General features: G+C 42.4%; 1 long non-coding RNA gene across 1 annotated transcript; it reads left to right on the top strand.

The window, feature by feature from the left end:
* Positions 1–529: 529 nt before the first annotated feature.
* LOC135564547 (uncharacterized) lies at positions 530–4277 on the top strand. The gene is made up of 2 exons (XR_010461134.1): positions 530–4010; positions 4128–4277. It is a non-coding gene; the product is annotated as an uncharacterized LOC135564547 (long non-coding RNA).
* Positions 4278–22995: the final 18718 nt, after the last annotated feature.

Raw genomic sequence — 22995 nt, 5'->3', positions numbered from 1 at the left:
GACCGCTATGTTTACCATATAATGTCCAGGGTATAACCTAGCCTGGTGGAACCAGCCTGACCGCTATGTTTACCATATAATGTCCAGGGTATAACCTAGCCTGGTGGAACCAGCCTGACCGCTATGTTTACCATATAATGTCCAGGGTATAACCTAGCCTGGTGGAACCAGCCTAATGTTTACCATATAATGTCCAGGGTATAACCTCCTGGTGGAACCAGCCTGACCGCTATGTTTACCATATAATGTCCAGGGTATAATCTAGCCTGGTGGAACCAGCCTGACCGCTATGTTTACCATATAATGTCCAGGGTATAACCTAGCCTGGTGGAACCAGCCTGACCGCTATGTTAACCATATAATGTCCAGGGTATAACCTAGCCTGGTGGAACCAGCCTGACCGCTATGTTTACCATATAATGTCCAGGGTATAACCTAGCCTGGTGGAACCAGCCTGACCGCTATGTTTACCATATAATGTCCAGGGTATAACCTAGTTTGACCGCTATGTTTACCATATAATGTCCAGGGCATAACCTAGCCTGATGGAACCAGCCTGACCGCTATGTTTACCATATAATGTCCAGGGTATAATCTAGCCTGGTGGAACCAGCCTGACCGCTTTGTTTACCATATAATGTCCAGAGTATAACCTAGCCTGGTGAAACCAGCCTGACCGCTATGTTTACCATATAATGTCCAGGGTATAACCTAGCCTGGTGGAACCAGCCTGACCGCTATGTTTACCATATAATGTCCAGGGTATAATCTAGCCTGGTGGAACCAGCCTGACCGCTATGTTTACCATATAATGTCCAGGGTATAATCTAGCCTGGTGGAACCAGCCTGACCGCTATGTTTACCATATAATGTCCAGGGTATAACCTAGCCTGGTGGAACCAGCCTGACCGCTATGTTTACCATATAATGTCCAGGGTATAATCTAGCCTGGTGGAACCAGCCTGACCGCTATGTTTACCATATAATGTCCAGGGTATAATCTAGCCTAGTGGAACCAGCCTGACCGCTATGTTTACCATATAATGTCCAGGGTATAATCTAGCCTGGTGGAACCAGCCTGACCGCTATGTTTACCATATAATGTCCAGGGTATAATCTAGCCTGGTGGAACCAGCCTGACCGCTATGTTTACCATATAATGTCCAGGGTATAACCTAGCCTGGTGGAACCAGCCTGACCGCTATGTTCACTATATAATGTCCAGGGTATAACCTAGCCTGGTGGAACCAGCCTGACCGCTATGTTTACCATATAATGTCCAGGGCATAACTTAGCCTGGTGGAACCAGCCTGACCGCTGTGTTCACCATTCTATTTCACTTCACATTTTATGATATCTAAAGTAAAAAAAGAAAGGTGAACGCAGTGATCAGGTTGGTTCCACCAGGCTAATCGTAACTACCATTGATAATGTAATAGGTGCTCTGTGCGTGTATGTGTGTGTTAGTGTTTGGTGAGGGGCCAGGAGCTGATCTACGCTGCTATGGGGCTCTGGGAAAGACCTCACTTCCAGCCTCACCTCTTGCCTAAGGCTGTTACTGCGACAGCATTTCCGCCACACCGGCGGTCACGTGTCATGACCACAGTCAAATTCCACATGACCGTTTAGTCACCGTAAAAAGGCTTCTCCAAAACTGCGCTCCGATGCTGCTGATGGTCATCAGTAGCCTACCAAACTTGCTAACTGCCAGTTGCTAATGGCCTGGTAGTCAGGGCTCTATTGTCCATCTAACCACTCGGACATTAATGCAAATTCAATTGAAAATCAAATCAAACACTTCTTCATGAGAGCCCATGTTGCGCAACATTTCTATACGCTATACAATTGTGTGAGAAAACATAGTTTTGATGGCCTCTACTAATAGGAGGATCCTATCATCTTTCTATGTTTACTATATTTATTTCTCAACCTTCCTAATATTAAGCCCATTGCTTCTCTTTGCAACAGGAGTATAGTCTAGTTGGGAAAAGCGTCCTCCATTCGCTATTTAAGTGCATAGATAACTTATCATTCTTCCCCTGCCCCTGTTCCGACAGGTGCATGATGACATAACGGTCCATTCTAAATCAAAACTAATTTCACACATATATTATTTAGTGTTTGTAATGACAAGATGGAATAAAAATTGTCTGATGGGTTATTATCACTTGTGAATAATGCCCAGTGTGTACAGTAAGGCAAGAAACAGCCCATGCCTTTTTTCACCCGTACTTTTTCAAATCATAGTTGCACACATCATGTACCCTAGCCAATAGTCCTATATGTTTGTATCACAACTAAAGTGGCCAAATAACTCCAAACATAGCCCATAGTCCTAGGACCCCTGGAACACAGTTAGAGAGCCCATAGCCCACAGAGCCGAGTGAAACATGTTCTTATAAGCCCCGTCATTGCGCAATCACATGTGAAAACATCCTTTTGATTGTCCACTATTTGAAAGAGGATCGTGCCGCTATATTTATTGCTCAATTCTTAAAATGAAGCACATTAATCAGCTTTTACAACCTGGCAAGATGGCGCATGAGATGGACAGTTTGGGGAAGCTCATTTTCACCATTAAATATACCTTTATAAAAAAGCATTCCATGCATCATCCCTTTTGCAGACTTATGTAAGATAGCCTACTGTTCATTATGTGATGAGTAGATTGGACAGTCATCATTTAGGATAATAATGTAACTCATCCATGTTTGCAAGAAAAGACAACGCATGGCTGAGCCTGTACAGCATATAGAGTAGGCCGAGGCTATAACAGATAAGTTTCTTCTTTCTTTGCATGTGGCCTGCTATAAACACATTTCATGCAATTCTACTACACTTTATATGTGACTGGAGACATTAGCAGACTCCTTTCTATTAGGACAAAAGGTAGCCTACTCCGCTGACAGTGACAAACATATCAATACAAATGATCTCATATAATCTCATATGATCTCATAAATCACATAATAGGCCTACTAGAGGGGAGACACACATAGAATATGACGTCCATCTAAACTGAAGGAGGAAATCATTGAGCAAAAACTAACTTTTAAGTAGCACTATGTCAACAATGCTAAATAGTGAATATGCACATTGCGCACTCACTGGGGATGTTGCCGATGCGCTCTGCTGGTGCCAATAAAACAGGCTATTCTGTTGTTCGCTCAGTTAAGTTGAGAATGTTGATAACGACAAGACAGATTAGTCTTTTCATTGTCTTCTCTTTACAGAAATAACCATTTGCTTTCCAAACCATGTCTTCCGGCGATTGTCTTTTCAAATATTGGCCTCTGTACTTTTCAGACAGTTGCAACTCAACAATAGTCTTCCCAAACTACGCGTGCTGCCTTTCCTTCCGACTAGATAAATGTTCTCCGTGACTAAATCATTCTTTCGTAGCCTATTTATTTCTGTATAGACAGGAGTAGGCTAATAAGGCTATATATACAGTATTTAGGCAATTTAATTCAATTTACTTTAGGAAAAGCTTCCCCTAGCCTTATGGATGTGCTGCCTATGTTTGCATATAAAAAACATAACCGCACATAACCTCCATTCGCTATTCGAGTGCAGGCTACGGATGATGCTTTTTTAATTCCACCCATAGGCTATATGTAAAGACCAGATTATATTAAGAATAGTCTGATGTAGTGACAATATTATCAAGTGCTTGTCAAATTGTGAATGAGACTGGTGAAGTGTGTGCAAGCCTGCGCAGGAAACAGCAGAGCTCATGCCTTTCATGCAACTTTTTTTCAAATCATCATTAGAGTCATTATGTGTTCACAGATACATGAGACGCAGAGATGCCTGGCACTCTCAACACATCCACCATGAAGTGATTAATAATAATAAGGTACAGCAGAAATGTCCAATAATAACAACACCCTTTTCATTCCATGTGTTGCTGATGAACTCTGCCTCAACTCTGCCTATTTCTACTGATGGACTGGAGATGCTATTTCCAGACGGCAGCCTCAGTGGTTTGATGGGGAGACCATAATTGGGTAGGTTTTTACCTGACCTGTTCAATCTTCCACATAGTACATGTTTGTGTGTCAGGTATTACCTAACCTAACTGCCATTGGTAATAGAACAGTGACTATATGTGTATGTGTTCACAGAAACATGTATGGAGCCAGCACATGGAGACCTGCAAGATGATGTGTGAAGTCCAGACTGAAAGACGGGCTTGATACTGATGTCTTCTGAATGGAGATAGTCCTGTCACTTTGCATTAAAATGTTGCATTAAATTTGTTCAGAAAACTTTGACTTGTATTGTCTTTTTTATTATTGAATTTATTGGTATCTGTCAACATGGGGAGAAACCCTGTGTATTCTGCACCAGGGTCAGGGGTCAGGGACACCACACAGGAAGGTATGACCACTCTGACATGTTTGACAAGGTAGCCCCATTACCACCAGACAAAATACTGATAGGAACAGTATCTGTATCGGCTGGGAAGGACAATGAAAGATGAAAGGTGGTCATTGTTATATTAGCAGAATACTGATTCTATGGTATTCAGTAAAGGGTTGTTTATTTTACATGGACCTGTTACTACATCTGAAAGTTATCCAAACACATAGTTTAGAATATCTACATCAATTCATCAATTGCTTTCTCATATTACTCTGTAGGCTACTGACCTATTCAAAGCTTGCTCCGGCATCTCACCATACATCTGCCTGTAGTTATTTGTTGTGATTGGAGGGGGATGGGTGGGTTTTGGTGGTGGCAAGGATACACTGAGGAAACATCCACATCAAATCACACCTCCAAGCCAACTCACGGTTGGCTTCTGTCGTGGCCGCCAGCATTTCTTGAGGAGAAAGGCAAAAAAACGAGGCCATAACAGCATGTGCAGTTCCCCTTTAAAAGCACCACAAAAAGAGAACATTACATGGATTGCTGCTGCTGCCTTGGCTGCATTATTTCTGAGGCGCCTTGCTGTTAACTTTTAGTTTTGATGATTCCAGATAGGGAAATGTCAAAATCCTTACAAATGACTAAGAGTGCGAAACCTCTACCTTAGCTTACCTTCTACCTCTTCCCCCTGCAGTCAGTATAGTTTAGAGAGAATTCAATCAGGCTGTGTTCCGTTCGTTTGCTCCGCTCAAGGGGATTTTGTCAAATCACAATGAAATATGACTTTGGTAAAAATGTGTCAATAAGTGAAAATGGGAGGGAGAGAATTGGGAGGCCAGTCAGAATGTGCATCTGTGGCTTGAATGTAAAAATGGTCCTTATTACATGCAGGCGTCTCCTCTAGGTGTGACCTCGGAGTTGCCTGTCTAGCTGTCATGTTTGAGGCTGAGTGTATTCACCTTGTCATAATAATGAAGCCATCCAAGACCTCTTGTCCCTCCCCAGAGCCCCCGACAGACAGAGCCGCTCCTGGAAAAGTCTTGAGCTCCATGGCTCAGCACTGTGACAATTATAGCTGTCTCAAAGGCTGCTGCCTCTGTCTGAGCTCCTGGGTCGTGTTCATTATGGAACGGAACCAGAACACTTTGAAACGTTTTGCAACAGAAACGGAAATTAGTATTTCTTATTGGGCAAGTCCAGGTAGTCCATTCCTTGTGTCAGTGAGTTTTCTTTTGTTTGGTGCCTAATGAAAACAATCTTGGAGAAGTATGTCACTTTTTTATCTGTGGGAATACTTCAGAACAGATTATATATATTTGTAGCTGAATTGCTGGTGATTGTACCTGTTTTACTTTTTTATTGCAGTACCAGTCAACAGTTTGAACACATCTACTTATTCAAGGGTTTTTCTTTATTTTCACTATTTTCTACATTGTAGAATAATAGTGAAGACATCAAAACTATGAAAAAACACATATGGAATAATGTAGTAACCAAAAAAAGTGTTAAACAAATCAACATTTATTTTAGATGATAGATTCTTCAAAGTAGCCACCCATTGCCTTGATGACAGCTTTACACACCCTTGGCATTCTCTCAACCAGATTATTGTGGTAGTCACCTGGAAAACATTTCAATTAACAGGTGTGCCTTGTTAAAATTTCATTTGTGGAATTTATTTGCTCTTAATGCATTTGACACAATCAGTTGTGTTGTGACGAGGTAGGGGTGGTATACAGAAAATAGACCTGTTTAGTAAAGGACCAAGTCCATATTATGGGAAGAACAGCTCAAATAAGCAAAGAGAAACGACAGTCCATCATTACTTTAAGACATGAAGGTCAGTCAATCCGGAAAATTTCAAGTACTTTGAAAGTTTCTTCAAGTCGCAAAAACCATCAAGCGCTATGATGAAACTGACTCATGAGGACTGCTGCAGAGGACAAGTTCATTAGAGTTAACTGCACCTCAGATTGCAGCCCAAATAAAACGCTTCACAGAGGTCAAGTAACAGACACATCTCAACATCAACTCTTCAGAGGAGACAGCGTAAATCAGGCCTTCATGGTCGAATTGCTGCAAAGAAACCACTACTAAAGGACACCAATAAGAAGAAGAGACTTGCTTGGTTCAAGAAACACGAGCAATGGACATTAGACCGGTGGAAATCAGTCCTTTGGTTTGATGAGTCCAAATTGTAGATTTTTGGTTCCAACCGCCATGTCTTTGTGAGACGCAGAGTAGGTGAACGAACGATCTCCGCATGTGTGGTTCCCACCGTAAAGCATAGAGGAGGAGGTGTGATGGTGTGGGGGTGCTTTTGTGGTGACATTGTCTGTGATTTATTTAGAATTCAAGGCACACTTAACCAGCATGGCTACCACATCATTCTGCAGCGATACGCCATCCCATCTGGTTTGCGCTTAGTGGGACTATCATTTGTTTTTCAACAGGACAACGAGCCATAACACACCTCCAGGTTGTGTAAGGGTTATTTGACTAAGAACTAGAGTGATTGAGTGCTGCATCTGATGACCTGGCTTCCACAATCACCCGACCTCAACCCAATTGTGATGGTTTGGGATGAGTTGGACCGCAGCGTGAAGGAAAAGCAGCCAACAAGTGCTCAGCATATGTGGGATCTCCTTAAAGACTTTTGGAAAAGCATTCCAGGTGAAGCTGGTTGAAAGAATGCCAAAGCTGTCATCAAATCAAAGGGTGGCTACTTTGAAGAATCTCAAATATAAAATATATTTTGATTTGTTTAACACTTTTTTGGTTACTACAGCCTGGAGCCATGCAACCACACTGACTGACTCAGAAAAGCCTGACCAACCAGAATGGAGTCACTGACCTGGCTCCTCAAGATTCCTAGTTTCACACAGGGACATTCCCTCGAATATATCTAAAGGCCACGCAGCTTCCATATTCCACAAATAGCGCTGCTGGCTTTGTACTGTTTACTGTACTGTAGTGTACTGACAGTCCTTCATATCTCACATTCAGCACTTCAATTAGTATCTAGAGTTGTCTATCGCACCACAGTCTGATGTCAATGGGGAGTAAACACACATAAAGAACAGATCCCTGCGCAGACAGGTTTGTATGTGTTTTATATTTATTTAAAGAGGTAGGAGTGAACGGGTAGGAGTGGAGAAGTTGTCCGAGGTTGTTTTCTCTCTCCAGTTAAGGTCAATGTCTGAAGAGGCACTCAAGGCCTCGCCTGCATTAAAAATACAGCATCTCTGTAGGCAAGTTCTGTCTTAGACCCAGTATCTGATTTCTAATGCCGCGTGTGGTTAACCCTTTACACTTTTGGGAATTGGCCTATATGGATAGGGCTAAATTGAAATGTTTCTTACAAAATAAATATGAAAGTGCATAAGCATGGTAGCAATTGAACGGGAACAGTTCACCTGACATAAGACTGAATCCAAACATTACACTGTTGATTTGATGTGCATTTTATATTTACTGTACTTTTTGCCGCACTTGTTTATAACGCAATCTGAACATACTCTGGATACATTCAGTAACATGATAAGAATATTCCTGGAAAATGTGGGGTTGGTGCAACATAAGACAAAAAAAATGGTTTGAGTGAGAGGACCAACTGGTGTCTCCAAGTGCCTTCACAGTTCCTAAATCATTTCAATGCGCTTTTACAACTTAAAGAAGAGTCTTCAACTGTAAGGTGTTTTTTTTTGTAGCTCTCCTAGGCTGTGCCGTTGAGGAACTAGAGTAAGCACACTTGTAGTTGTTTTGTTTGGTACACAACCCTGCATCCCACCATCACACAATTACTGTAGCCATTTATAAATTGTAATCTGAGTCAGGTGAAAGCTTGTTCTATGGCCAACATGACCAGCCACATTCTAAATTATGATTTTACAGTGTTAGTCTTCCACAGGGCAATTCAGAGAAGAAGAATGTCATTTTGGTGCATATTGAAAGGAATCATGAGTGCGTTCAGGTGCGTCTTCTGTTACAAATCTTTTTCACAATAGACAAACTCAGTCACATTCTGTTCAGAACAACCCAGAGTATGATGTCATGACATCTTGTAACTACATCAAACAGTGATCATAAACGTTGACACTGTATATGACATGAGTTTTAGGATTTGGAAATGTAAAGTGCACATTTGGACTCATGGGTGTTTGATTTGCTTGTATGACATCAAAGCGGTATTTATTATAATCCTCAATGTCTCATCTTTCAAAATACATTGAGTCCCTTTAATTTACAGCATTTCCCTCAGTCAGACAACAAACATTTGTAAAAGTTGCAAAATTAGCGAGAGGGATGGGGGCAGCTCAAGTTCAGAACAGCTGTCAGTCAAAACCAATGCAGCGCTGTGAGGTGCAGAGCCTGAGCTCTGACGTCATGTATAGCATGTTACTGTACAGCCACTGTGTTCCAATGTAGGTGTATATCAGTGCCTCAATCTGCCATTTTCAACCAGTATACAGGTGTGAGTGTGAAGGGCTACAGACTACGGTGTGAAACAGTATAGTAAGTGGCGCTGCATGTGAGGAAGTGATGCAGGCTTTATTAGAGGATAGACTGTGTAGTGTGACTGTCTCACTGCCATCCTGTACTGCAGTAACAGCTGTCAAATATTTTTACGTGGACGACTCATGGCAATGAGAAGTATCACATCCAGCCGGGTTCAGACCTGCAGAAAAACCACTCACTGCATAATGTGCATATGCAAGGTGTCTTTATCTTAGAAAGCCATGTCATAAAAGCGTGCAGGTCTGCTTTCTGCGTTTTGTAGCTCTCTCTCTCTCTGTCACACACACACACACACACACACACACACGCACACGTAGTTGGGGAAGTTACATTTATAATGAAGGAAGTGTGCCTGTCTGGATTAGAATCACAGGCTTGAGAGAAACTACTAAATCCAGCCCGAGCGCGTCTTTTCCTAACAGGGTTAATTTTTCCAGATGGAAGATGATGGTTTTTACACATGGGAGACATATATTATAGTCCAGTGCCATGGGCGCTCTGGGGGAAGCTATTTTCTGGCCCTAAATCATTATGAGTGGGACCTTGTGCTCCTTAGCGTGATTTAAAATTGATGACGGAGTGGCAGACAGGGTTTGTATGCCCTTCTCCACCTGCCACTTTCCTCTGAAATTTCGGAAAGCTGTCATACCCAATCTCACTCAAGGCACTGTTGGCACATTTTGCCATGGGGTGGGATTAACATGATATGCTAATTTGCCCCGTATTATTTACTTATAGCCGCATCTAATGTATATATGCATATATGGGTGTATTTAAAACATGTTCTATAATACATAATGCACTTTCCCACCCTCCCAATATGTATTGGTAAACAATAAAGGTGTTTTATTCAAATCATCTACAGGCAATTTTATTTCAGTATACAGTATCTCAGTGCCAAACCCTTGCTTGCTTGGAGTGCAAGTGCGGTGTTGGGAGCCCTCAGTGCAGTGTGAATAAGTGTAATATTAACAAAAGTAGCCTGAGCTAATTTAAACTAAAACCCCTAAGAGTTTCCTCCTTCTGAAGACCTTAATTAAGAAAATCTGTCAGCGCCACGCGCAGTTTGTTCAAATACACCATGTATTAGCAGTACAGATTTGGTTTTGTGAGGGGAATTAATAAATGTGGCTAATTGATTCAGGGCCGTAGCTACATATGACGACATGAGGTCCAGACCTCGAATTGAAATTCAGTCGGGGTTTCAATTTACTGTTGTGAGTTAGAATAGTAGAATTCAAAAGGTGCAATTTTGAAAATTGGTTGTGCATCAGTAGTTTTCTCTTGTTATACACTGAGTATACAAAACATTAAGAACACCTGCTCTTTCCATGACATAGACTGACCAGGTGAATCCAGGTGAAGCTATGATCCCTTATTGATGTCACTTGTTAAATTCACTTCAATCAATGTAGATGAAGGGGAGGAGACGGGTTAAGTAATGTTTTTTAAGCCTTGAGACAATTGAAATGTGCATTGTGTATGTGTGCCATTCAGAGGGTGAGTGGTTAAGACAAAAGATTGAAGTGCCTTTGAAGGGGGTATTGTAGTAGGTGCCAGGCGCACCAGTTTGTGTCAAGTACTCTAATCCTGCTCGGTATTTCACGCTCAACAGTTTCACAATTTCAACTGTCCCAAACTGAACTTGAACCATCCCTAAATGGGTCTAGTTCATTTGCAGTGATTTTAAAGTAATTTGTGTATTTCTGAGAAAGATACAGACAGTCTATAATACATCAACTTAATTTGTTAATTTTTGCACATTATTGATAATTATCATGTATTTATTGAACATGTTAACCACATGTATGCAATATATCTCAGAGAGAACAATGTTATTGTGAACTGGTTACTGAATAAAAGTAAGTTAGAAACATTACGTTCCACCACCAGCTGCCCCATTGAACAACATGACACAACAATATACAATACAATAAAGAACGTGTGTGTGTTCCCCAGCCTTCACTTCCTCTGCTTCACCCTCCCTCTTCAGTCATGAAAGAATGGTCGCCTTGACCCATTTTAGCGCCACCACTTGCTAACAGCCCTCTATGCCTTGTAGTCCTCAGTCTCCGGTGCATGGATGGAGATCAGCAGCAGACTGTTCATCAATGCTGGTGGACAGGCTGAACTCCAGTCTGACTTGATGCTCTTCATGGCCGAGAACACTCGATCACAGCAGGATGTCACCTCTGTCTCTTCTGCACTCACTCTTTTTTTTTAAATCGTAAAATGATGTCATGGTTGTTGTGCCGAATTGTTCTCTGTTTCAACTTAATGAATGGGTGTGAAACATCAGCGTATGTTGACTGGGCGTTAAACGGTGTTCCACTAGATTACATAGGCACAAAATCAGATTCCTCTTTCTTGAATGACCCGACACACGTAATTAGAAAGTGAGGAAGAGCTGTCAGTCAGGCTAAGATTCCACAGGCACAATCCTATTGTTGCATCTTCAAATATTCCCTCTTTCTAAGTTTCTACCATAAGGCTGTATATCCATCTCTGTCGCTGTCACGGTTGTCGTAAGAACGGGACCAAGGCGCAGCGAATGTTGAGTTCCACATATTTATTTCAAAAGTTAAACTTAAAGCAAAAACAATAAATTAATAAACGAAGAACGAAATGTGACTACGTGGAGCACAGGCGCAAACAAAATAATATCCCACAAACAGGTGGGAAAAATAGCTACTTAAATATCCCCAATTAGAGACAACGATTACCAGCTGCCTCTAATTGGGAATCATACAAAACACCAACATAGAACAATTAAACTAGAACACCCCCTAGTCACGCCCTGACCTACTACACCATAGATAAACAAGGGCGCTGTAACGGCGTTCTTCGTTTGTAGAAGGAAGAGAGTCGGACCGAAATGCAGCGTGTTTGTTACTCATGATCTTTAATGAAGAAAACGAATGATACATGAAATAACTGTGTACTATGAAAACAACAAACGGAACGTGAAACTTATTACAGCCTATCTGGTGAATACACAAAGACAGGAACAATCACCCACGAACTACAAAGCGAAACTAAGGCTGCCTAAATACGGTTCCCAATCCGAGACAACGAGAAGCACCTGACTCTAATTGAGAACCGCCTCAGGCAGCCAAGCCTAACAACACCCCTACTCAACCGCAATCCCAATAATACAAAACCCCAATACGAAATACAACAACATAAACCCATGTCACACCCTGGCCTGACCAACATATAACAAAAACACAAAATACAATGATCAAGGCGTGACAGGCGCTCTATGGGCAGGGCGTGACAGTACCCCCCCTCCCCCCAAAGGTCCGGCCGCAAAACCTGAAACCAAATGGGGAGGGTAGGGGGGTGATTCGTTCGGTAGCGGCTCCGGTGCAGGTGGTAGCCCCCGCCCAGACCCCGGATCCGGCCATCGCGCCGAGCTGAACGCCGTGCCTGGACTGGGCATTGGCACAAAAGAGGACTCCGGCCATGGAGCTGGGTTGGACGCCGTGGACTGGGCACTGGCGCAGAGGAAGGCTCCAGCTTTGGAGCTGGACTGGACGCTGTGCCTGGACTGAGCACCGGCACAGAAGAAGGCTCTGGCCTTGGAGCGGGACTGGACGCCGTGCCTAGACTGGGCACCGGCGCAGAGGAAGGCTCCGGCCTTGGAGCGGGACTGGACACCATGCCTGGAATGGGCACCGGCGCAGAGGGAGGCTCCTGCCTGGGAGCGGGACTGCACACCGTGCCTGGACTGGACCCCGGCACAGAGGAAGGCTCCTGCCCTGGAGCAGGACTGGACACCATGCCTGGACTGGGCACCGGCGCAGAGGGAGGCTCCTGCCTGGGAGCGGGACTGCACACCGTGCCTGGACTGGACCCCGGCACAGAGGAAGGCTCCTGCCCTGGAGCAGGACTGGACACCATGCCTGGACTGGGCACCAGCGCAGAGGGAGGCTCCTGCCTGGGAGCGGGGCTGGACTCTCCGGACCATTGACCGTCGCTGAAGGTTCCGGACCATGAACCATCGCTGGAGGTTCCGCACTGTGGACCGTCGCTGGAGGTTCCGGACCATGAACCATCGCTGGAGGTTCCACACCGTGGACCGTCGCTGGAGGTTCCTGATTAAACTAGAACACCCCCTAGTCACGTGACAGTCGCATTTATAAAAACCGCTAGCATCATGTGCGAGTTTGAGAATGGTGTTATCCCGTAATAGGTTTTTGAAACATTCACACATATGGCCGTGACGAGTGAACACATTGCTGAGCTTCAGTGGCGATTTTACAGTTGAAGTCGGATGTTTACATACACTTAGGTTGGAGTCAAAAAAAAGTTTTTTAACTACTCCACAAATGTCTTGGTAACCAACTATAGTTTTGGGAAGTCGGTTAGAACATCTACTTTGTGCATGACACAATTAATTTTTCCAACAATTGTTTGTAGACAGATTATTTCACTTATAATTCACTGTATCACAATTCCAGTGGGTCAGAAGTTTACATACACTAAGTTGACTGTGCCTTTAAACAGCTTGAAAATTCCAGAAAATGATGTCATGGCTTTAGAAGCCATCATTGAGTCAATTAGAGATGTACCTGTGGATGTTTTTCAAGGCATACCTTCAAACTCAGTGCCTCTTTGCTTGACATCATGGGGAAATCAAAAGAAATCAGCCAAGACCTCAGAAATTGTAGACCTCCACAAGTCTGGTTCATCCTTGGGAGCAATTTCCAAACGCCTAAAGGTACCACGTTCATCTGTACAGACAATAGTACGCAAGTTACACCAGATCTGTTAGGAGGAATGGGACAAAATTCACCAAACTTATTGTGGGAAGCTTGTGGAAGGCTACCCGAAATGTTTGACCCAAGTTAAACAATTTAAAGGCAATGCTACCAAATATGTATGTAAGCTTCTGACCCACTGGGAATATGATGAAAGAAAGAAAAGCTGAAATGAATTATTCTCTCTACTATTATTCTGACATTTCACATTCTTAAAATAAAGTGGTGATCCTAACTGACCTAAGACAGGGAATTTTTACTAGGATTAAATGTCACAAATTGTGAAAAACTGAGTTGAAATGTATTTGGCTAAGGTGTATGTAAACTTCCGACTTCAATTGTACATCTTGGTGGGGCAAACTCTTTTTATTTATTTTTTATGCATGACAGCAAAGCCACTACACAACACTAAATAACCCTAAATAATACATTCATTCCACTTTAACATTGAAAAACGGTGCCCACAAACTGTTCGGGCCTGTTATGGCCTACATAAAGCCTTCTTTTCAGCCCAATGGAGTGAATCCTTACCACTGCTACACCTGGCTGTCATCAGAGCCTTGTCTGGCAACAAAACAGTTCATTCAGACTCATTTACTGCCTTTAAAAAAACATAGCTACTTGCTTTAACAAATGTGGTTTCAACTGACAATTGAGTTGTACAAACTATGGCATAAGGGAATGATGAGCGGCTAAGAGGCAATTCATAATTTCGATTAAGACATTAATGAGTGATCTTAGACGGATGTAGTCAATATAACTATTTGTTCAGCACTTTTGAAATGTACAGCGACAGAATTCAGAACATGGTCCGTTCTTACAATATTCTCCCTGTACACAGTCAGAACCGTAGGATAAATAAAGGGTACATATTAGCAGACTATAAAAGCTCTTACAATATCCGATGATGACATTTTCTCTAAAATAGGCTATAGGCTACATGTGCACCTCGGAGTCGGAACAATAGTGTGAAGAAGAAGCCGAACCGGCGGATCGGACAGTGAGGATACAGACAGGATGTTCTGGTGCTCACCTCTCTTAGAGGCTTTTATTTACAATATGCAGGACTAATTGGCCAATAAACTTTGTACAGAAAATAACAAACAGGAAGTTGACAAAGACTTTAATAAATCAAAGATATTCTCAGTATAAACTATTCCAGCAACAACTATTTGTCTATAGCAAAACTCAGGCATGGCTCTACTCTAGCCAACCTGTTACCGGCCCAGCCTGCTCTCCCCCAGGCAAAAGCCAACTGAGCACCAAAGTACTCTTTCCAGAAACTCCCTTCAGGTCGGAATGTTCCATCATGATAGCCCCGAAACACATTTCTACCATAAATACGTAATTTCCCATGGACATATAACATCATAAACAACAGTTTTACATAAACACACACTTCAATAGCTTGTTCCATAACTTCTTCTTTAAGTCACACAATACATATTCATGAAGTAATTCACCCCCGGGATAATTCATCACTTTGGCTATTCCCGTCACCCAATAAATGTTCCTGGATGACTTGTAGACTAATTTGCCTCATGCGTAATGCACACCGGCACTTCAACAAGGAGACAGCACGGCGCTTAAGACAAACACACAAGGTAGGTTAAATTACATGATTATACTCTACCAACGCTCCGATTTATATTCAAATCATATATTTCACATTGCTAGAGCATGTACGTTTAAATGGGCAGCTTTATATACGGTATAAACATGATTAACTAGTTACATTGTTTTAGTAACTGGCTTGCACAACAAACACTCAACTTTGGCACCTTATGTGTTGTTGGCAAATGGAAAGCTCTACTCAATCCAACATATTCTCTTTTGTTTCAAGATTTTTGCTATACCTTTTATTTTTGTATTACTTTTATTTAACTAGGCAAGTCAGTTAAGAACAAATTCTTATTTTCAATGACGGCCTAGGAACAGTGGGTTAACTGCCTGTTCAGGGGCAGAACGTCAGATTTGTACCTTGTCAGCTCGGGGATTTGAACTTGCAACCTTCCGGCTACTAGTCCAACGCGCTAGCCACTAGGCTACCTTGAAGAGATACAATAAAGAGTCTTTCTCCAACCAATCATTTGTTTGAGTGTCATTGCCTACAAGTCATGGACATGCGCTCCATTACAAGTAGGCTAAGTTGTGAGGGGGTAAGGGGCCAACTTATTAAGGTGAGGCACATGGGCTACTAACAGCTTACTACACAACATAGCTTACTACACAACATACTTAGTATTACTTAGCTACAGTGTACATATCTCCCTGGCATATTACATCATTTATGCAGCAGCATACAAGACATTTTTGGACTCACCTTGTTGTGCTGTGCTCACTTGAAAAGGAAGGTGGTGCGGCGGTACTTGTGGGCAAATTTGGTCATCAAACTTTGTCATCAAAGTCTGTCATTCTCTGCATTTAAGGTGCTTTCAAGACAACTGTGAACTTGGCATAAAACACAGTCAAATCATGACGTCAGTGATCTTCAGGTCGGAGCTCTAGAAAGAGGCCCGAGTTCCCGACTTGGAATTCCGAGTTGGATGACCGTTCAAAACGTATTTTCCCAGTCGGAGCTTGTTCCCAGTTGTCTTGAACTCACTGAAGTCTGAGATTTCCCAGTTCTGAGTTTACAGTTGTTTTGAACAAGTCAGACGTCATGCTGGATTGACAGCATGGCCAATGTATTCAATATTTTCTGGCCCATGGTGTTGCATGTGAATCTTTATCCTTTTCAGCTTGGAAAAGAGACCCTTGAACCCATACTTGGACCACACACCCTCTCCGCCGAATAGCAGGCTAATGATTGCTTTGCAACGCTTGCAGTTAGCTACTGATTCCTTCCAAACCACTCATGCGATTTCCAACTTGTTGTGTTTATGTCCAATGGCCGATGAGCATCGATATGTTTTATCTATAATTTCTCTTCATATGATGAGGGTTGAAAAGGATTTACCAGTAGATTGTCGACTTGATTCATGATGGTGACTGCTTGTCTAGTTTACTAGCTAAGATTTTGAAAGTATGATGTTGACATGATCATTCACATCAAAGCAACGGTAGATATAACGTGATTTGACATCATTTTATCTGTGGCCAATGACCTTGAGCCTTCTTGGATGGGCACTTCTAATGTAAAACTATGGCAGCACCCAGCATTCAAGGGCCTTGAACTTTCTAGCTCTCTCTGTAGATTTTGAGGTGACACAGTGTTCCCATGAGTGACAGAACACTTGAGCCCATCAAATCAAAATGACATTTCATTGGTCACATACATGTGTTTAGCAGATGTTATTGTGGATGTAGTGAAATGCTTGTGCTTCTAGTTACGACAGTGCAGCAATATCTAATAAGCAATATCTAACAATTTCACAACATATACCCAATACACACAAATCTAAGTAAGGCATAGAATTAAGAATATATAAATATAAGAACGCGGTATAGACTAAGATACAGTAGAATAGTACAGTAGAATAGTTTAGAATACAGTATATACATATGAGATGAGTAATGCAAGAAATATAAAGTGACTAGTGTTCTATTTATTAAAGTGGCCAATGATATCAAGTCTGTATATAGGCAGCCACCTCTCTGTGCTAGTGATGGCTATTTAACAGTCTGATGGCCTTTAGATAGTTGCTGTTTTTCAGTCTCTCGGTCCCAGCATAGACGCACCTGTACTGACCTCGCCTTCTGGATGATAGCGGGGTGAACAGGCAGTGGCTCGGGGGGTTGTTGTCCTTGATGATATTTTTGGCCTTCCTGTGACATGGGGTGCTGTAGGTGTCCTGGAGGGCAGATAGTGCCCCCGGTGATGCGTTGTGCAGACCGCACCACCCTCTGGAGAGCCCTGCGGTTGTGGGCGGTGCAGTTGCCGTACCGGAAACTTGAGAACATTACCAACACCTACGCTGTGTATGTTCCGCTGGCTGCCCCATTACCACATAAAGCACTGAGCTAGGATGAAATACCTGCATGTTGGAGCATGTATTCAGCTTTATTAACTCAATTATAATTGTTTTTACATTGTTTGCAAACTGACATGTGACAAGTATTAATGCTAAAATATCATGCAAAACAGGCACAAAATATCTAGATATAGTACCAGTCAAAAGTTTGGACACATCTTCTTATTCAAGGGTTTTTCTTGATTTTTTACAATTTTCTAGATTGTAGAATAATAGTGAAGACATCAAAACTATGAAATAACACACGTGGAATCATGTAGTAATCAAAAAAGTGTTAAACAAATGAAAATAGATTTTAGATTCTTCAAAGTAGCAACCCTTTGCCTTGATGACAGCTTTGAAATTGACAACCTTTTTTTTCAAGCCCTGAACATGCATCCATTCGAGTTTGTTTCTGGCTTTTTAGAGTGTAATCTGCTAGTTTGTTGGGTCTGGTGTTACCCATAGTGTAGCACTGTGGTGTCGAGAGTGTGAAGCCACCGGGAAATTGAATTATACAGGTACTTTACAGGTACCTTCTGAATGTGAGCACTTTGTCACTTAAGTGACTCTCTGGTCATCCTTGGTCCTCTGATCCTCTGGTCGTCCTTTTACAGCCTGATACAGTATTTCCTGTGGGCTCACCTCCATGCACTGTCAGGTTTGTTAGCAGAAATGATTGATTCGCAGCAAGAGGGGAGCATGTCCACGTAAGAGAGGGGGGCTGGCCTCTTCCTTGGACCAGGGCCATAATCCCCTACTGGATGACGTCTCTAATGCTAATCCAAATGGAAGGTATCCAGGGAGCTTTGCCATGGTCCACTGCTTACTCTGCTCCTCTCTACTCCCGTTATCTCGCCACACCATCTGGGGTGGCTAAGGCCGGAGTAGGGCTTGGCCGGGTCTGCTTACTGCTGGTCTCCTGCCCTGTGTTTGTCCGTCCGTGGGTGGTTGGCCAGGACGGAGCGGCTGCTTAGATCGACTAAGGGCCATATTGGCCAGGTTTGGGCCAGCGTCCCATTCTCACTCTCTCTCACACACACACAGGATTGCAAAGGGAGGGTATATGACTGGAAACTTTCAAAGTTTCACAGGTGTCTGTAATTATCACATGATTATATGAAATAATTACATGAGATGATTTTAAAATAAAAAATGGAATGACAAAAGCTGTAAAACATGATCCTAAATATAAACCATCAACAATACCATTGGTGTTTATATGATTGTTTCAGAATGAAATATCCTTTATATGTTTTACACACGTATTTATTTTACTGTCAATATGTATTTTTTGTCAATGTTTTTGCATCAAACTGGTGTTAGTTGTGAAAAAAGTCAATATTTAGACGAGTTGCAGAGGTAATGGAAAATAATGGCATTGTTGATGAGATGCTTTTTTCATTAATTAGGCTATTTTCTCTTGAACCATATGATCCATCTACTAGAAACTCATCAACAGTATGGACACAAATATAAACATTTAAATAAAAATGACATATGACTACCTTTTTTTATGTGTATATTACTAAAGTTACCATAGATTGCCATAGTTTTGCAAACACACACACACACACACACACACACACATACACACACACACTGAGATGGTGTGTCCTAGTAGGAAGTCCACTGTGTGCAGCTCACCCTGCACTAACATACATAACATGAAAATATCTACTTCTGCTAAGCTTCCCAGTAAAGCAATGAAAACAAGCAAGCATCCCAAAAAAGTGCTCAAAATAGCCCATGTTAACATATGAACCGTTTGTTGAGGTAACGTAGGCTAACGGTTGAGGTAACGTAGGCTAATGCGATTAGCATGAGGTTGTAAGTGGCAAGAAAATTTCCCAGGACATATCTGACATATCTGATATTGGCAGAAAACTAAAATTCTTGTTAATCTAACTGCAATGTCCAATTTACAGTAGCTATTACAGTGAAAGAATACCATGCTATTGTTTGAGGAGAGTGCACAATGAACATGAAAAGATATTAATAAACAAATTAGGCACATTTGGGCAGTCTTGATACAAAATGTTGAACATAAATTAAATGATTCATTGGATCACACTAAAACTTTGTACATACACTGCTGACATCTAGTGCCCAATATCTAAATTGTACCTGGGCTGTAATAATACATTATGGCCTCTCTCTTGCATTTCAAAGATGATGGTACAAAAAAATACATTTTTTTCCTTTGTATTATCTTCTACCAGATCTAATGTGTTTTATTCTCCTACATTCCACAAACTTCAAAATGGTACCAAGAAAATGCATATCCTTGCTTCAGGGCTTGAGCTACAGGAATTTAGATTTGGGTATGTCACTTTAGGCGAAAATTGAATAAAAGGGTCCAATCCTTAAGAAACAAGGTTCATGAAATGAATAACAGATGACAATCATATTCTGACTATCTCTGAAACGCATTTAGACAATACCTTTGATGATACAGTGGTAGCAATACAAGGTTATAACATTTACAGAAAAGACAGAAATGCCAGTGGTGGAGGTGCTGCTGTTTATATTCAGAACCACATTCCTGTAAAGATTAGAGAGGCTCTCATGTTAAATACTGATGAAGTAATATGGCTACAGGTTTATTTGCCTCAACTAAAGCACATTATTGTGGGAATCTGCTATAGACCGCCAAGTCCTAACAGTCAGTATCTGGATAACATGTCTGAAGTGCTTGATAATGTACAGTATTGATACAACAGTAGCTAAGATGGGTGGGAAGTCCATAGTAAAGCTCTGCTCTACCTTCTTAACAGCACTATTAACAAAGCAGGTCCTACAGGCCCTAGTTTTGTTGCACCTGGACTACTGTTCAGTCGGGTGGTCAGGTGCCACAAAGAGGTACTTAGGAAAATGTAAATTGGCTCAGAACAGGACAGCACAGCTATTAGACTTTTTACTGTATTGCAAAAGTGATATTGAATTGTGTTTGGTTGTCAATGCCATATTGACATGAGGTGCTGCCCAGCTGGATCTGAGATCTTTCCCATTTGAAGAAGATATTTTGTGCCACTGACTTAGTCCGGCTTTAAATCCATTTTGTCTACAAATGTATAATTGATATGTTGTATTCATGTCTCCATCTCAACCAAAGAATCAAAGTTAAAGAATATTGTTTTTTTTAACGTGCATTTAAAGTTGGATTAGATTAGATTTAGTCCTATTCTTTAACTTAAATTTTTGGTTGAGGTGAACATGTGAATACAACATATCAATTATTAACTACAAGATTATATTTGAAATCAAACAAAGCGTGAAACCCTAGGACTACATTTACATTTACATTTAAGTCATTTAGCAGACGCTCTTATCCAGAGCGACTTACAAATTGGTGCATTCACCTTATGACATCCAGTGGAACAGTAGTGCATCTAAATCTTTTAAGGGGGAGGGGGGGTGAGAGGGATTACTTTATCCTATCCTAGGTATTCCTTAAAGAGGTGGGGTTTCAGGTGTCTCCGGAAGGTGGTGATTGACTCCGCTGTCCTGGCGTCGTGAGGGAGTTTGTTCCACCATTGGGGGGCCAGAGCAGCGAACAGTTTTGACTGGGCTGAGCGGGAACTGTACTTCCTCAGTGGTAGGGAGGCGAGCAGGCCAGAGGTGGATGAACGCAGTGCCCTTGTTTGGGTGTAGGGCCTGATCAGAGCCTGGAGGTAGTGAGGTGCCGTTCCCCTCACAGCTCCGTAGGCAAGCACCATGGTCTTGTAGCGGATGCGAGCTTCAACTGGAAGCCAGTGGAGGGAGCGGAGGAGTGGGGTGACGTGAGAGAACTTGGGAAGGTTGAACACCAGACGGGCTGCGGCATTCTGGATGAGTTGTAGGGGTTTAATGGCACAGGCAGGGAGCCCAGCCAACAGCGAGTTGCAGTAATCCAGACGGGAGATGACAAGTGCCTGGATTAGGACCTGCGCCGCTTCCTGTGTGAGGCAGGGTCGTACTCTGCGGATGTTGTAGAGCATGAACCTACAGGAACGGGCCACCGCCTTGATGTTAGTTGAGAACGACAGGGTGTTGTCCAGGATCACGCCAAGGTTCTTAGCGCTCTGGGAGGAGGACACAATGTAGTTGTCAACCGTGATGGCGAGATCATGGAACGGGCAGTCCTTCCCCGGGAGGAAGAGCAGCTCTTCCCCGGGAGGAAGAGCAGCTCCGTCTTGCCGAGGTTCAGCTCTTTCCATGACACAGACTGACCAGGCGAATGCTATGATCCCTTATTGATGTCACTTGTTAAATCCACTTCAATCCGTGTAGATGAAGGTGAGGAGACGGGTTAAACAATTATTATTATTATTATTTTAGGCCTTGAGACAATTGGAGACATGGATTGTGTAGGTGTGTAATTCAGAGGGTGAATGGGCAAGGCAAACAATTTAAGTACTTTTGAATGGGGTATGGTAGTAGGTGCCAGGCACATGGGTTTGTGTCAAGAACTGCAACACTGCACAGTTTCCTGTGTTTATCAAGAATGGTCCACCACCCAAAGGACACCTAGCCAACTCAACACAACTGTGGGAAGCATTGGAGTCAACATTGCCCAGCATCAAGGAAAAGGGTGGCTACTTTGAAGAATCTCAAATATAAAATGTGTGGGAAGCATTTGAGTCAACATTGCCCAGCATCAAGGCAAAGGGTGGCTACTTTGAAGAATCTCAAATATAAAATAAATGTTGATTTGTTTAACACTTTTTGGGTTACTACATGATTCCATATGTGCTATTTCATAGTTTTGATGTCTTCACTATTATTCTACGATGTAGAAAGTAGTAAAACTAAAGAAAAACCCTTGAATGAGTAGTTTGTGCCCAGTGGGTGGGCTCTACCGGGGGACCTTCTCTGTGCGGGCGAGCATCAGTGCCAGTGGGTGGTTGGAAAGGAGAGAGGAGGCAGGCTTTGTACCTCTCAGATTGTTTTTAGAGATAGGGCTGGCTGGACCTGCTGGGTCCTTCTCTATGATCAGTATGACTCCCTTCCCTAGGGGTAGTACTGTACGTGAGCAAGCATGTGGTATTTTATTTCACAATTATGCTAGCGTGCTAATAGTATGGAGATCAAGAATATCAAACATAAGACAATAAATCAGAGCAGCCAACATCTGGCAGTATTAGAGGAATGAGGAATGACAGTCTTTGTGGTGTGGCGCAGGAGCACAATGGCTCCTCAGTCATATAGCTGCTGTGGCTTGAATCCATCATGTCCTCCGAAACGTCCTCCAGTAGCGATAGACAGCGCTGAGCAGAATAAATAGACGGACGCATGTTCTCTCCATGTTCCATCACCCTCCCTCTCTCTCTCTCTCTCTCGACACAGCAGCGCGTCGACACGCCTTGCTATGTTTGCATTGCAGGAGACAGCCCCTGAAATATTAA

Source organism: Oncorhynchus nerka, linkage group LG25 (genome assembly GCF_034236695.1).
Source record: "Oncorhynchus nerka isolate Pitt River linkage group LG25, Oner_Uvic_2.0, whole genome shotgun sequence".
In the NCBI taxonomy this organism is placed as follows: Eukaryota; Metazoa; Chordata; class Actinopteri; order Salmoniformes; family Salmonidae; genus Oncorhynchus; species Oncorhynchus nerka.
The sequence above is the reverse complement of the archived record's forward strand: the minus strand, read 5'-3'. Positions and strand labels throughout refer to the sequence as shown.